This window comes from Podarcis erhardii (assembly GCF_964252035.2).
Source record: "Podarcis erhardii genome assembly, chromosome: 2".
NCBI lineage: Eukaryota > Metazoa > Chordata > Lepidosauria > Squamata > Lacertidae > Podarcis > Podarcis erhardii.
The window spans coordinates 110,080,627-110,097,044 of NC_138498.1; the positions used below are offsets into that span (position 1 = coordinate 110,080,627).

The 16,418-nt window shown below is 41.1% G+C and overlaps 1 long non-coding RNA gene across 1 annotated transcript in view; it reads left to right on the plus strand.

Moving 5' to 3' along the window:
* The window catches only part of LOC309337460, a 180,823-nt gene that overhangs the window by 112,995 nt on the left and 51,410 nt on the right, over positions 1-16,418 (plus strand). The window lies entirely within an intron of this gene.

Here is a 16,418-nt window from a genome sequence, read left to right on the forward strand (position 1 = left end):
CAATAAAGGGAGGTTTGAGGAAGTCATGAAAATAAGTAAATGAGTGGTAAGATATTAGAAAGAGGGATTTTCTTTTTTCTTTTTTCTTTTTTCTTTTTATGCTTATTTTTGGTTTTTGTATTTTTTTGTGTGTTTTTTCCTACTGTTTTGTAACCCTTTTCTTGTTGAAAACTTAATAAATACTATCCAAATGTGCTGAGGAATCAGCTGCATGCTGTACAGAATGTTGCAGACCGTGGCGGATGCCTGATGCTATCTTACGAGGGTTTTCTGTTCAGCTCCAGGTTTCAATTGCACTAGTATGATGTGCCAAGCAGGCAACTCTCAACCAGCCTGCAGATGAAACACAATGGGTGACTTCTGGCCAGCCCATATTCCCGAATCATTGTGTTAGCAGCTTTCTTTTGTATCTCACTGCTGCTCACAGCGCAATGAATGGTATGCCCAGCCATGTGTTACTGCCAGTCCTCCATGAGTGATAAATAAGTGGTCCTTTCATATTTCATGTATCTTCAACTTTACTCAAAGATGTGGGACATGGAGAGACAGCAGGCTTGCAAGACAGACTCTCATTCCTGGCAATCCCATGAACAGATATTCTGGTCACCTCCATATTTCTTGGAGCCAAACTGCATCCAATAGGAACTGATGCTTTTAAATGGGGAGAGGTGGAAGGTTGGCTGGTTAGTCAGTTGACTGAGGCCCTTTTATTTTGGAATCTGAGTGCAAAGACTTGGAGAAACAGACGAATATGGTACGGTTACGTTAATACTTCCAGATGCTGATTGGGCTCATGTGTATTTTGTGTATGGGATTCTATTTGAACACTGCCATATATGATGCAAGAGTGTTGTGCAGAATGGAGGATCTGCATTGTTTGTTCTGCCCTGTCGTATTCTTGCCTGTGTCTTCCGGAAGCTGGAGGGGCCCAGAGAGGGAAAGGAAATGCAGCTGAGCACAGATGTCTGTTGCATAGCATGGGATATGGCCCATATAATTAAGATTTCCTCAATTTTGAGGAAAGTAAAATATGAGGTACAGTGATTTCTTTTGTGATCAAGATACAGTAATTACACAGGAGCCAAAATAGAATACAGACTGCAACTTCATTTTTAAATTTTATTGAAAGAAATCATTGATGCGTAAGGTAAAACAAATAATACAAGCTATTATTTTCGCCTCATTACTGCATGCAAAACTAGCAGTGATTTTAACTGTTATTATTGAACTCTATCGTGGTTGGCCACCTAGAACTCCCACAAGTCTAAACTACTTAAAACTTTGCTACGTTCCAGTCACATGGCAATGTTCAGGAAAGAGAACAGAGAACATTCAAGCTCTCCAACAAAGGAGAGGTTGGGAAGAACAGGGTTCCATGAGCTCCAGGAAGAGAGGAATTGTCACCATCCCTAGCACAGGTTATTGTAGTTGATAACATCTTCTGTGATTTGCCAAGTTCAAGCAGGGATGGGGAGTGATAAAGAGACCCACAAATCCTATAGACAGTGCAAATCACTGCTTGGCACATGTCCATCAACTCTCCAAGACACGACCCATTCCACCCCAATACCTAAGTCAATTGTGCACTTTTGCAAGAGGAACTTACTTTTCAAAATATCAGACAATGAAGGAGTGCATAAATGAGTGAGCACAAATGAGTGGTCCTCCTCTCAGGAGCACGGAGGAGAAATGAAGTTGTGAACTGAATGAGTGTTTGATTAACAAGTATGGATAGCCAAATTGGGGGGTTTCCTGTGTGGAACATCTCCTTAATGTGATTATTAGACGTGGCATCAGAATGTCTGCATGGGGCTTTTGTCTGTCATTTGAATTGCAATGGCAGGAGGAAGACCTGGCCTCCATTGAAAGGAAATGATATGAAACGTTCTAATATTATGTCTACCAAAGGGGAAAGATTGGTTATCCACCCTTTTACATGGATAGGCGAAAACAACTTTAGAATAGTAAGATCAGTCAAAACATAAGTCGCTATTACAGCATGATGCTTTCTTTTTATTATTATTATTAATTTTTAAAGAAATTTTCTTTTACAAATTTGTTCGAACACAACCATATTCACCAATTTACAAATTTTTGACTTCCACCGGCTCCCCCCACAATCCTCATGTTTTAATATTTATTCCGCATTTCCTTTATGATATATTGCCAGTTTATAATATCTTTACATCTCATTTTCTCTTTACAATACCCTTTCTCATCACAAAGCCTCTTTAAATCCAACTAGCGTTGTCTGTTCATCACAAATATTTTCCAGATATATCGTAAACTTTTTCCAGTCCTGAGTGAACTTGTGATCTTTCTGGTATCTAATTTTTCCAGTCATTTTATCTAATTCTGCAAAGTCCATAAGTTTCAGCCTCCACTCTTCCAATGTCGGTAATTCCTCTTGTTTCCATTTTTGGGCCATTAGGATTCTAGCCGCAGTCACTGCATATTGAAAAAGTTTATAATCACTTTGGTTAATTTGTCTTCCTGTAATTCCTAACAGAAAAGCTTCTGGTTTCTTCACAAATGTATATTTAATCATCTTTTTCAACTCATTGTATATCATTTCCCAGAAACCCTTCACCTTCTTACATTCCCACCACATATGATAAAACGAACCTTCCTTTTCTTTACATTTCCAACACTTATTACATGTTTTATACATTTTTGCAAGTTTAACTGGGGTAATGTACCATCTGTATACCATTTTCATAATGTTTTCTTTTATCGTCATACATGCAGTGAATTTCATATTTTCATTCCATACTTTTTCCCAATCTGCTAATTGTATATTATAACCAAAATCCCTGGCCCAATGTATCATAACCAATTTGACTTCTTCGTCCTTTGTTTTCCACTCCAGTAACATTTTATACATTTTGGACAATATTTTACAATCATTATTTATTATCTCTTTTTGAAATCTGGACTCTCCTTCGATATATCCCCTCTCTTTAAAATCCTTTTTAAACATTTCGTTTATTTGAAGGTAGTGCAACCAATCATATACATATTTTTTAACTTGTTCGTATGGCTTCATTTTCCATTTCCCCCCTTCTTTAATAACTATATCTCCATGTCATCCAATGCTCTCTCATATTTGTCTTTTTCACACTCATGACCTCCAGTGGGGACAACCAATGTGGTACTTTAGGTTCCAAAATATTTTGGTACCTATCCCATATTTCTATTAGGGAACCCCTAATAATATGATTCTCAAAACCTTTATGAACTTTCTTCTTCCCCAACCATAAATAAGCGTGCCAACCAAATCTATTATCAAAACCTTCAAGGTCCAACAACTTATTATTTTTTAATGTTATCCAGTCCTTTAACCAACAGAGACAAGATGCTTCATAATATAGTTTCAGATCTGGCAGGGCGAAGCCACCTCTTTCCTTTGCATCAGTTAATAACTTAAATTGTATTCTTGGCTTTTTGCCCTGCCAGATATATCTTGATATCATTCTTTGCCACTCTCTGAAGATCTTTGTCCCCTTGATTATTGGGATCATTTGAAATAAGAACAACATCTTTGGAAGCACGCTCATCTTGATTGTTGAAATTCTGCCCCAAAAGGATAGTTTCATCCTGCCCCACACTTCGAGGTCTCTCTTTATACCATTCCAAATTGTTAAATAATTATTCTGATATAAATCAATGTTTTTCGGGGTTCCTAAGTATTCCTAAGTATTTTACCTTCTTAGCCACCTCCATTTCTGTTTCCTTTTGCACTTCTATTGAACTTTGATCCATATTCTTCACCATTAATTTGGTTTTTCTTTTGTTTAATATAAACCCGGCCACCTTTCCAAATTGATCAATTTCCTTTATAACCTCATTTAAACTGCTTGTCGGGTCTTCTACCGTAATTACCAGATCGTCGGCAAAGGCTTTTACTTTATATTCATTTTGACCTACTGTAACCCCTTTTATTAATTCATTTCGTCTAATTGAACTAAGCAGGACCTCCAGGACCGTGATAAATAATAATGGTGAGAGAGGGCATCCCTGTCTTGTACCTTTCTTTATATTCACTTCTTCTGTAATTACATTGTTTATGATCAATTTAGCTCTTTGTTCTGAGTAGATTGCCTTTATACCATTATAAAAGTCCTTTCCCACTTCCATCATTTCCAAATTTTTCAACATAAATTCCCATGATATATTGTCAAACGCTTTCTCTGCATCTACAAACATTAAAATGGCTTGCTTCTCATTCCTGGCATTCCTGGCAGTCAAATATTCCAAAATATTTATTATATTCCTCACATTGTCTTTCATTTGTCTGCCAGGAAGGAAACCTGCCTGATCTTCATGGATAAGTTCTTGCAGTGCCCTTTTTAATCTTTTTGCTAAAATACCCGTAAAGATCTTATAATCTGTATTCAACTAAGATATCGGTCTATACTTCTTTACTTGTGTAGGATCACAATCCTGTTTCTGTATGAGTGTAATAAAGGCTTCTTTCCACGTTTCTGGTATTTCCTGTTGTTTCATAATGTTGTTCATGACTTCTTTAAGTGGTACCGCCAAGGAATCCCTCATTTCTTTGTAATAGGTCGCTGTAAAGCCATCCGGTCCTGGTGCCTTTCCTTCTTTCATCTCTTTTATGATTTCTGTTATCTCCTTTTACAGATAGGTAGCCGTGTTGGTCTGCCATAGTCAAAACGAAATAAAAAAATTCCTTCCAGTAGCACCTTAAAGACCAACTAAGTTAGTTCTAGGTATGAGCTTTCGTGTGCATGCACACTTCTTCTAGTCTCCAAATATCAATTAAGTTATAATTCTGAACCAGGGAGAAAAAAGTCTTTGGTAATTTGCCTTCTTTGCTGTCACCTTTTTCTCTCAGTCTATCCATAGCTGTTGAAACAACTCCATTCATATCTCCCAATATTATCATTTTTTGGTCCATGTATTCAAACAGCCTTTCTTCCAATTTTTTATAAAAGTCAGTCTTATTTCCATTAGGTGCATAGATCCCGACAATTAGTATTTTTTCGCCCTGCCAATTGATCTGTATTGCAATCATTCTCCCTTCTTCGTCTTTGAAAATCTGTTGGGCTTCTATATTTTTCCTTACATAAAGAACTACTCCTCTCTTCTTTTCTTTATCCGAAGATATAAATTCTTTTCCCAATCTGTTGTTAATCAAAATTTTCCTGTGTTTCCTTGCCACATGAGTTTCTTGGAGACAGATGATATCCAAATTTTTCTTTTTTAAATATTGTTCAATTTTATTTCTTTTCTTCTTATCATTCATTCCGTTAATATTCCAATTCCATAATTTCAATGCCATATTTTCTTCTGATTAAAAATATAGAATTTTATTTTTCCACTATTATAATCTTTCTTCTTCTTCTTCTTCTTCTTCTTCTTCTTCTTCTTCTTTCTCTTCCTCCTCCTCCTTCTCTCTATTCTTCTTGTGCTTTTCTTTTAGGAATTTTCCTCCCATTGGACCAGTTCCTCCCACTGCTTCAGCTTCTTCCTCCTCTTCTTCCATTAGTTCTTTGTATCTCCTCTGAAATTTACTTGTTTCCTCTGGACTTGTGAGTCTGTGTCTCTTGCTTTTGTATACAAAGGAAATCCCCTGTGGGAATTCCCACTTGAATTCAATCTTATTCTTCTTCAAAATTTGGACCAATGGTTTGTAAGGGTCTCTTCGTTTCAACAACCTGACCGGTATATCTTTAAAGATGATTATGTAACTCCCATCAATGTTCAATCGCTTCTCTCTGTTTTTTTGAAGTATTAAATTCCTCATGTCTTTATCTTTAAAAGTAATCAGGCAATCTCCAGAAACCTTCCTTGTTTTGGTTGTTCTTACTCTCATTCTGAATGCATTCTGAACCTTCTTCTCCACGTCCTCTTTTTGTAATTCCAACCATTGAGCAATTTCCGTTATTAATTTTTCTTTAATATTTTCCCCTTGCACCTCTGGAACTGCTCTCAGTCTTAAATTCACTTCCCGCTGTCTCAATTCATTCATAGAGATTGCATCCCATACTTCCTCCTGCGTTTTATTTATTTCTGAAATTCCTGCTTTAATCTTCTCCTCTTCTCTTCTGACTTCTTTCATCTCAACCTTTGTCTTTTTTAATCCTTCTTCAACAGATTGCGTTCTTTTAGAAACTTCTTTTATTTGACCTTTTAACTCTTTTACTGTATCATCAATTTTTTGGTCCATTTTCCCAATTTTTGTATCCACCTGTTCAATTCTAGTATCTACATGTTCTAATTTATCCTCTAGATTTTTTTCCGCTTTGTCCTATTTCTGCAAACATTTTTAAAATTTCTGCTTTAAAGTCTGCTTCAGGCTTTGAACCTCTTCTTTCCCCCGGTGTTCCTCCCTCCCCACCTTTCTTCGGTAGATGAGACATTCTCTCCTACCCCTTAACTTCCCTAATCAAATCACTATCCTTATGTTCAGTCCCACCACCTTCCCAAATTTAAATGAGTCCAACCCCAATATACAATTATCTATTAACAAAACAATTTTTGTTCATCAAATAATTCAAACATGTAAATAGCACCTCCAATAGTCTATGATATATCAATCTCAGTCCTATTTTAGATGTAGAAATTTGGAGGAAATAATGTAAATTTAAGAAGACAAAATATAGCTGGACTCAAATAGATGAATATGTTCAGTTTCTGTTAATTGATTCTCATGAAAACTTACAGATTCTGGCTTCACACAATTAACTCAAGGCAGTGTCAATTTACTCTTGGCAGAAAGCCAAGGTCTGCTTGACCTAGAAACTACTTACTCTGATTGGTTAACGACCAGCACTCAACTCTGTTATCTAGGAATGCTAGTACGTTTGGGGTGAGGTGTGTTAGGAGTAGGAGTGCTGTGTATGGTTAAGAGAGAGAGAGGGGGGATTTATTTTACTTTGTTTTGTATGCAGAAACTCTGCTGGTTTCTTTTCCTTTTAATAAATCCTGTAAATAGTTATTCTGAGTCTAGCTGACTAGTCATTTCCACCTCAACTAGCTTCTTCACTGTGCAGGAAAACTCTTCTACGTTTGGGCTAAAGCCATTAGAGCTATGCCTGACACTTCAAAGTTCCATGAGAATAAGTCTTTAAAATTCTTCTTGCCACCAATTAGGCTATTCCACCCAAAAAGCACTCAGGTTGGGTATAAACTATTGCCACCAACTGATTCCAGGAGAAAATAGAGGAAAACTATTTTTATTTTCTGAGTAAACCAAATCTTCTGCCACCAATTAGGCTAATCCAATTATTTCTTGTATGTGAATAAATCTTGTAATCCAAAAGCCGAGAGAAATTCATTAAACATAAAAAAACCCCAGATAGAATCAAGTTGTTATTTGCCTTCTGTCCGCTAGGAGCCGAAAATTCCCGAAAGTTCCCAGAACTCCAACCGTCGTAATGTTGTTCAAAAATTTAAATGAGAAAAAGAGAGTAGAATATAGAACAAAAAAGAAAAACCAATTTATATCCAAAAATCCAATGTAGGTAATCCCATAAAATCCCATAAAATCCAAGAGAGTTCTCTTTCAAAGTTCGGCAAACACTGGACAAACTAGTGAGCAGTTAACAATGGTGCCGGCTACAAAGCCGGAAATTCCCCTTCTGTTCCGCAGTTTTTATTTAGAAACAACACCACAGTCTTATTTCTTTAACTCCACTTCACAAGCTACAAAAAGGACCTTAATAACTCAATCTTATTCTTCTGTCTCCCCTTCTACCTTCCATCTGCTTTGTTTCATTTGTATTTTCCAAAAAAGTTAGTTTTTAACCAGTTGAATGGGAGAAGAAACAATAGCCGCAAGTGGTAACTTACTTTCACTTTTGATCGCTTTTCACTTTTGATCGCTTTGCTGTTTCCATGCGTTTATGCTGATTGCGGATAAAAGCCGGTCTCGTGAATTCTAACTTTGCATCCGGTTTCTTTCCTTGGTTTAATTTATTCTTTTTATCCAATTAAGTCCGAATTCCTTCCAAATTGAGAATTGAGAGCTCTCCTTGCATGATGCTTTCTTTTTATCTCCCGATGTCACCTCTGTCCCACAGAGTTTTTTCGAACTGTCTTCACCACATTCTTTGACATAATTAGTCAATTTGCCATTTTGTCCTGGAGAGAGATAGATAAGTACTTAGGTTGATACTAACTAGTGAATGGTAAGGGGAAATTGAACTCTCCCCTGAAATGGGCTCCAAGGTGCAGGATTTCACCTTAAGAACTGGATCTGCTGAATCGAAACAATCGTCAGTAGGGTTTTCTGCCGATTGATGTGCTTGGATTCAGCCACAAACAGTGGGTTTTCCTCAGGAATGTGGTGAGACAAATGGAAAACCCCTTGGCCCTTGCCTCAAAAGCACAGGATGAGCAGCAGTGTGCATGAGCCCTGAATCTACCCATCTATACACATACAAGAGATGGGTAATTTGATTCACTTCTACAAACACAGGGAGCTGCCTTGTCTATTTTGCCCCATTATCAGGATGCTCCACTCTCTTCTCACTGAAATGTTCACCTGGAGATGATAGGTAGGGGATTAACTAGGGGCTTTCTCAATGGAAGGCATGTGCTCCAACACTGAACTATCATGTCCCCACTTTAGGAGGCATGTATTCCACTCTTGCCCCAAAGTACATCCCCACCAGTTGCTCCTAGATTTTACCTATAGTTTTACCTATGTAAAGCAGTGTCTTATTCTTGTCTTACCTATTTTGAGATGGGGAATGGGGGCAATACTTACCACCAGTCCTGAGCAAAAACCGGAACACAAAATGTAAGTAGCCAGACCTGAATCAGACGTGGCCTTCGATAACCAAGAAACAAGCTCTGCTCCATTGGAATGCCTTTTGTATGCAGAGAGAGCTTTGGGAGGCTAGCAGCTGAGAAATCGCAGGCTTTCAGGCAGACAAGAACACACTGTGCAGTTTGAGGTGCCTAGTTCAAGACATCCATTATATAAGGCCGAAAGGAACCTTCTTGACTTCTTGCCTCATCCTGGTGGCCACCCTCAGACAGGCCTCAGCTGTCTGACCACGTGACCTTCGGGTGTGGAGCACACTTCCACCCGCAGACAAAGGCACAGCTGTCTGACCACGTGACCTTTGGGTGTGGAGCACACTTCCACCCACAGACAAGCCTCAGCTGTCTGACCACGTGACCTTCGGGTGTGGAGCACACTTCCACCCACAGACAAAGCCACAGCTGTCTGAACATCATGCCCTCTATCTAACCTTTGTTCTCTTAGTGGTCTGCTGTGCCCTGTCTGTGCCCTTTGTCTCCTTCGTCATACATGGTTCAAGGGGAAAATGACGCGGTGGAAACAGGTGCCAAAATAACTTTGTACCACCCCTCCATCTCAGGATTGGAAGATGTGTAAAGGTCACAGTCCAAAATCTATCTAACTGGTTTTGCATATTGTGCTAATAAAAAGAGCTTCAGCAGAGCTAGCTGGCAGCTTGCTTATGCACAGCTCACCTGCATTACCAACTCCTACCTTGTGTCCTTCACTTCCCATGGTCCTTTAATATTCCATCCATCTTAGACCACGTTCAAAGACATAGGACCCGGAAATCAAAGCAGGTGAGCCCATGTCATACATTTGCCTCCTGATGGATTTTTGTGGCTCCACAGCATTGCTTATAGATGCCAGTTTAACAAGTTATCAGTTGGTTTGTGTGGTAAAGTATCAATTTACCACCATCAGCTGAAGGGCAAGTTTTGCTACCACTGTTCCCAAGTGCATTGTTTGCCTTTCCTCTGATTGGAATGAATGGCAACTCTTCACTTGCAGGGGAGTAGGTCAAGTGTTGCAGTTGAGAGAACTATGGGCAGAAGCTGAAATCTGTACTCTGACTTTTGACTGCTATAGCCAGGATGCCCCTTGTTAGAAAACCCAATCTTGCTCTGGATAGGAAAACATGGTAATAACTAGTGGCAACAGGTCAGCTTCTGAAAAACAACAAGTTGCTTGATTGAGGAACCAGGTTCAACATAGCCATTATATAAAGTCAATAGGAACCTTATTAGCATCTCAGGGCACCTGATCCTGATGAGGTTGGTGGGTACCAGAAGCCTCTGGCAACATGCTGGGGTGTCTGAGGAACAACAAAGATGAGGCGAGTGGCTGCCTTTCAGTATTGGGGGTAAAATGAGCTGATTGTTAGGATAAATCCCAATGGACTGAGGGAATAGCCAAATGTTGTACAGAATGTCCCGGACCTCTGTAGCCACCTGATAATATCTAACGTGGAAGGAACACCTGTTTCTTTCAATTAACAAGACCTCATTGTGGCTTTGTTGCAGTGTGCACGTACATTGGCTAAGCAGAAACAGCCCCGGTCTGTAACTGGATGGGAAGCTACATGGGAGTGCAAAGTGCTGCATAAAAATTCTCCCTTTTAAGGGACACAGGTGGCGCTGTGGTGTAAACCACTGAGCCTCTTGGACTTGCTGATCAGAAGGCCAGCAGTTCAAATCCCCGTGACAGGGTGAGCTCCTGTTGCTCTGTCGCAGCTTCTGCCAACCTAGCAGTTTGAAAGCATGCCAGTGCAAGTAGATAAATAGCTACCACTCCGGCAGGAAGATAAATGGCGTTTCCGTGTGCTGCTCTGGTTTTGGTGTTCTGTTGCACCAGAAGCGGCTTAGTCGTGCTGGCCACATGACCCAGAAAAACTATGGACAAACGCCGGCTCCCTTGGCCTGTAAAGGAAGATGTGCGCCGCAACCCCAGATTTGTCTGCGACTGGACTTAACTGTCAGGGATCCTTTACCTTTACTATTATTTAAGGCTAGGAGGAACCTTCTTGGCTTCTTCTTTCATGCTGGTAAGCTTGAACGGTGAAAAGGTAAAAGGTAAAGGACCCCTGGACGGTTAAGTGCAGTCAAAGGCAGCTATGCGGTGCAGCGCTCATCTCAGCTTTCAGGCGGAGGGAGCCGGAGTTTGTCCCCAGACAGCTTTCCGGGTCATGTGGCCTGCATGACTAAACTGCTTTTGGTGCAACTGGACACCGTGACAGAAACTGGAGTGCATGGAAATGCTGTTTACCTTCCCGCTACAGCGGAAACTATTTATCTACTTGCACTGGCATGCTTTCGAATTGCTAGGTTGGCAGGAGCTGGGGCAGAGCAACAGGAGCTCACCCTATTGGCAAACCCAAGAGGCTCCATGGTTTAGACCACAGCACCACCGCATGAAGCCTCTGTGAATATGCTTGGGTGGCCCTGAAGAGGAACAGGGATGCGGGTAGTAATTCCTTAAGATGTTAGGTGCATAATGTACTGATTTTTCAGAAAAATCGAAATGGGCTATACAGAATGTCCCAGGCTTCTATGAGCACCTGATGCCAGCGTAGATTTTCCCTCAGCCTCAGGGCCTAGGGGCATATTTTTCCAGAACTAAAGGGTGTATGTGAATCCCCCTTGTGCCACAATAGTACGTTTTTGCTGTTCCCAGTGATCCCATAACCAGAAGGAATAATAAAATACTTGCTTCTAAAAAATTGTTAATCACTTTATCTTGCCCAGGGAAATCCAAAACTTGGTAAGTGTTTTTTGTGTTTAGTCAATCAGCCAACTACAAATTCACCTAACCATAGTATCAGCTAGTCCACATCTTACCAACTTCTCCTCAAAACTATCACTGAGGAGGTTGTTTGTTTTCCATACTATGTGCATTGGTATAGAGACAACTAAGACCATTAGTAGGGGACGCGGGTGGCGCTGTGGGTTAAACCACAGTGCCTAGGACTTGCTGATCGAAAGGTGGGCGGTTCGAATCCCCGCGATGGGGTGAGCTCCCATTGTTCGTTCCCAGCTCCTGCCAACCTAGCAGTTCGAAAGCATGTCAAAGTGCAAGTAGATAAATAGGGACCATTCTCGAGCGGGAAGGTAAACGGCGTTTCCGTGTGCTGCGCTGGTGCTGGCTCAACTCAGCAGTGGTCAGAGGATTGGAGAAGATCAGTCTACATCCCAATCCCAAAGAAGGGCAGTGCCAAAGAATGCTCCAACTACCGCACAATTGCACTCATTTCACACGCTAGCAAGGTTATGCTTAAAATTCTACAAGGCAGGCTTAAGCAGTATGTGGACTGAGAACTCCCAGAAGTGCAAGCTGGATTTCAAAGTTGCAGAGGAACCAGAGACCAAATTGCAAACATGCGCTGGATTATGGAGAAAGCTAGAGAGTTCCAGAAAGACATCTACTTCTGCTTCATTGACTATGCAAAAGCCTTTGACTGTGTCGACCACAGCAAACTATGGCAAGTTCTTAAAGAAATGGGAGTGCCTGATCACTGTTAGTTTGCAAGCCCCCTCCATAGAGGCTGGCCCCTCTCACTGTCCTCGGAGCTTGCTTACCAGTAACCTCCTCTGGCTGATATCCAGACAGACCAGGGAGATTTTGATAGGCGACATTTTCCCAAGCATGGGCAAAATGCACAACCCCTCCCTCCTGCTTCCGCAGGGGAAAGAAAATAAGTCAGACATATATTTACATGATGTTTATTTCTGACATTACAGCAACTAGAGAAAAACACGTCCTTTCAGTTCAGTTCTTCCAGCAAGTCTGACAAACTTCCTGTACAAACGCAAACAGAAGGTTTCAAGTTACACTCTTCACAAAGACTTACAAAGCCAAATTTTTAAATTTTGTTGGGGGAACCCATACTTCAAGATCCAAAGGGGACTCTTCACAAAGACTTATCCAGCCTGTGAACGTCCTGGGAAAATCTTCTTTCCCACAGTTAAGCGCCTCATGTGGTGTCAACAATCTGGCTGTCTGCAGCGGTGATGTTTCCATATACTGACATCCTCCCCCATATGAATCATCGTTAGCTGCGGACAAAGCTTGATCCAGAGAAGAAAACAAACAGTTGTTATACATATAACAATCCCCTGTTGTTTCAGTTCCACCCTTGGAACTACCCGCCACTGGTTTCACCAATGTAACTCTCTGGTTGTCTGATTTCCAAGGAATGAGTGCTTCTGCATTACCTTGGCTAGGGAATGTAATGTTACGCTTAGCAACTCCCTGTTGTGTCTTTGTCTCTGACTCAGACATACCCTTAACCTGGCTTGAGTTGTCAGCAATAGTAATACATGGAACAGCTGAACTAGCAAACTCTTGAGAATACCTCTTGGGTGGTACGCCCTTTGTGATTCTCTCAGACCTGCGTATGAGGTGCTGATCCTCTTTGCTGGCTGGTTCAGTCTCAGGACTTTTTGGAGAACCAGTTCCAACCGTAAACAGTGGTTCATCCTCAACCTGTGAAGATCTAGCTTTTGTGTATGAACCTTTCTCAATGACTGTGTCAACAGAACTCTCTGAGCTTTCTGTGTCACTTTCAGTATCACTATAATCAGAATAATCAAGTTACAGATAGGTAGCCGTGTTGGTCTGCCATGGTCAAAACAAAATAAAAAAATTCCTTCCAGTAGCACCTTAAAGACCAACTGAGTTAGTTCTAGGTATGAGCTTGTGTATCTGAAGAAGTGTGCATGCACACGAAAGCTCATACCTAGAACTAACTCAGTTGGTCTTTAAGGTGCTACTGGAAGGAATTTTTTTATTCAGAATAATCAAATTCATCATCTGAATCATCAGCAGTGGGATATGTGTGAACAATTACTCTCTCCTGTCCAGGAGCACCCTCTAGAAATTTTGTGAGAATCACCTGACCAGATTCAGACAAAATTACTCTGCAGAGACCCTTTTCATAACCCACAAAAATGCCTCTGGCATTCTTCACCCCATCTGGAGTTTCAGTCCTGACCTGAGATCCAAAAACCTTAAAATGCGAGACAGAAGGTTTTCTGCGGAACAGCCTCTCAAAAGGAGAACATTTCATACCTTTTGAAACCTTTCTCACCCAAGTGTAACAAAAAGATGATAAAGATTCAGCCCAATACTCATGTGGCAAGTGTCAGAATTAGGGCAGATGCCTGTTATGCCAAATGTACGATCCCTCTCTAGGAATGGGGCTCATGATCATTCAGAGTTTGCAGAGAATCATGAGACTCAGACAGAGAACAGACCAAGATAGAAAACTGTCCTATGACTTGAGGCAGATGGTTTTGCTCACGAGCAACGACAGACCATCCAAGTTCACCCTCTTGTTTAATGAATCTCATCACCATCCCTACCACAAAAGCTAATATTTTGGATAACCTTTTCTGTGGTTTGCCCAGTTCTAGCAAGGGAGGGGAACTCTGGCCTCTGGGCATAAGGAAGCATTCTGGTTTTCCACATTTGGCACAAGAGGCTATTGCAGAAGACCCCCACCCCAGCCCACATCCACCCTACGCCTGACTTCATATGAGGTCAGGTGTGGGGAAGGTAAGAGTAGACAGTGTAAAGCACCGCTTGGTAGGTGTCTATGAACTCATCTAGGAACATCCCATCCCACCCTCTTGCTGAAGTCAATGGCACACTTTTGTGGGGAGAAGTTACAGTGAAGGAATGCATAAATGAGTGGACACAAATGGGTGGTCCTCTTCTCTGGAACAGGAAGGAGGAGCAATTTAGGAACAGAATAGTAAAATCAGTCAAAACATGTCAGTTTCACAGCACAACGTTTTCATTTTAGTTTCATCTGATAGTTCCATTCCACATGCCCGTTTCTTATGATCAGGGCCACATTCTTTGAAGGCTCTTACTAATTCACCTGTTTCAACTGGAGAGAGATAGAGAAGTATCTTTGTTGAGATTAACGAGTCAATGAAGATAATTTTATTGTATTAGTCCAAAATCCATACCAAAAGAGAGGACAAAGGTTACTCCTCACCCAACTCTGATCTACATTTACATCTAGAACAGGAAGGAGGAGCAATTCAAGAACAGAGTAGTAAAATCAGTCAAAACATAAGTTAGTTGCACAGCATAACAATTTCTTTATTTCTCCCTTGACCTTTGCTTCCTGTCCACATTTCTCTTTCAAACGTTCAGTGCCACAGTGTGTGAAGACTGAAAGCAATTCACCAGTTGTACCTGGAGAGAGAAAGGAAAGTTTTGAGATTAACTAGTGAATGAAGGGAATTTTATTGAATAAGAACATAGTCTGTTCCAAAAGAGAAGACAAAGCTTATTCTCCACAGAAATATATATTTTACATTTTAAACTCAATCTTTATAAGTAAACTCAAAACCAGGCATAGGCAAACTTGACCCTCCAGATGTTTTGGGACTACAATTCCCATCATCCCTGACCACTGGTCCTGTCAGCTAGGGATCATGGGAGTTGTAGTCCCAAAACACCTGGAGGGCCGAGTTTGCCTATGCCTGCTCAAAACAGAACTTTGAAATTATTCTGCTAAAATGTCAACATAAAAACAGAATAAAATTAAAGCATGTGAAAGTCCATTTCAGGGGTTTAATCCAATTTAATCCAGCCCCCATGGCTGTATATGTCCTGGGGGAAAACTCAACAACTTTGGACGGCCCTCACTTCATCAAATCTGGCCCTCTTTGGAAAAAGTTTGGGCACCCTTGAAATAGTCCATTTGCTTGTTTGCTTTAAAAGTTGCATTTGTTTTAATAGGACTCTGGAGCTTTTTAATCCACTTTAATTTCACAACCCTAAATTTCCAAGTACAGTATGTGCCCAAATCCTTCAAGACAGTCTGGAGGCATTCTAATTAAATAGAGAAAGACCTATAACCGTGATGGGCGGAGTGTGCATTAGAGGGGAGGGCATAGAGGGCATAGAGGCTCCCCATCAGCAAGAGCTGAACTAGCCCATGCCTTTTCTGAAGGTCAGGTTTTGCTTATCAGGGCTCAGCCAGTGTGGTGTAGTGGTTAAGAGCGGTAGACTCGTAATCTGGGGAACCGGGTTCATGTCTCCACTCCTCCACATGTAGCTGCTGGGTGACCTTGGGCCAGTCACACTTCTGTGAAGTCTCTCAGCCCCACTCACCTCACAGAGTGATTGTTGTGGGGGAGAAAGGGAAAGGAGAATGTGAGCCGCTTTGAGACTCCTTAGAGTAGTGATAAAGCGGGATATTAATGTTAGAATTCAGGCTCGGTCAGAGGTATGTGCCTATCTCTCCAGGCACCGGCTGAATTCTTTCGACCTCCCTCCGGCGACTCCCGGCAGGAAAAACACACGAGGTCCGTTCCGGCGATTTTCCTCAGGCTGTGAGAAAAACACACCAACTGCTTCTCCTCCTCCCTGCTCTCCAGCATATCCCCAGGGAGGGGAATCAGACTCAGACAGAAATGTATCTACATTGCTTTTATTCCTGTCTTTAGCAGTCATACAGTCAAAGATGTCTGCTCTCTTCAACAAACAGAGAGACACTCCAAACTCCACCCATGTACATCCTGTACAGGTCATATGACACACACTGAGCTCACATCCTGTGCTCAATAAGGAGAATGGACTGCCCCTTTGTTTCCATGGCAACAGTCACATACATCCTGTCTGGCTT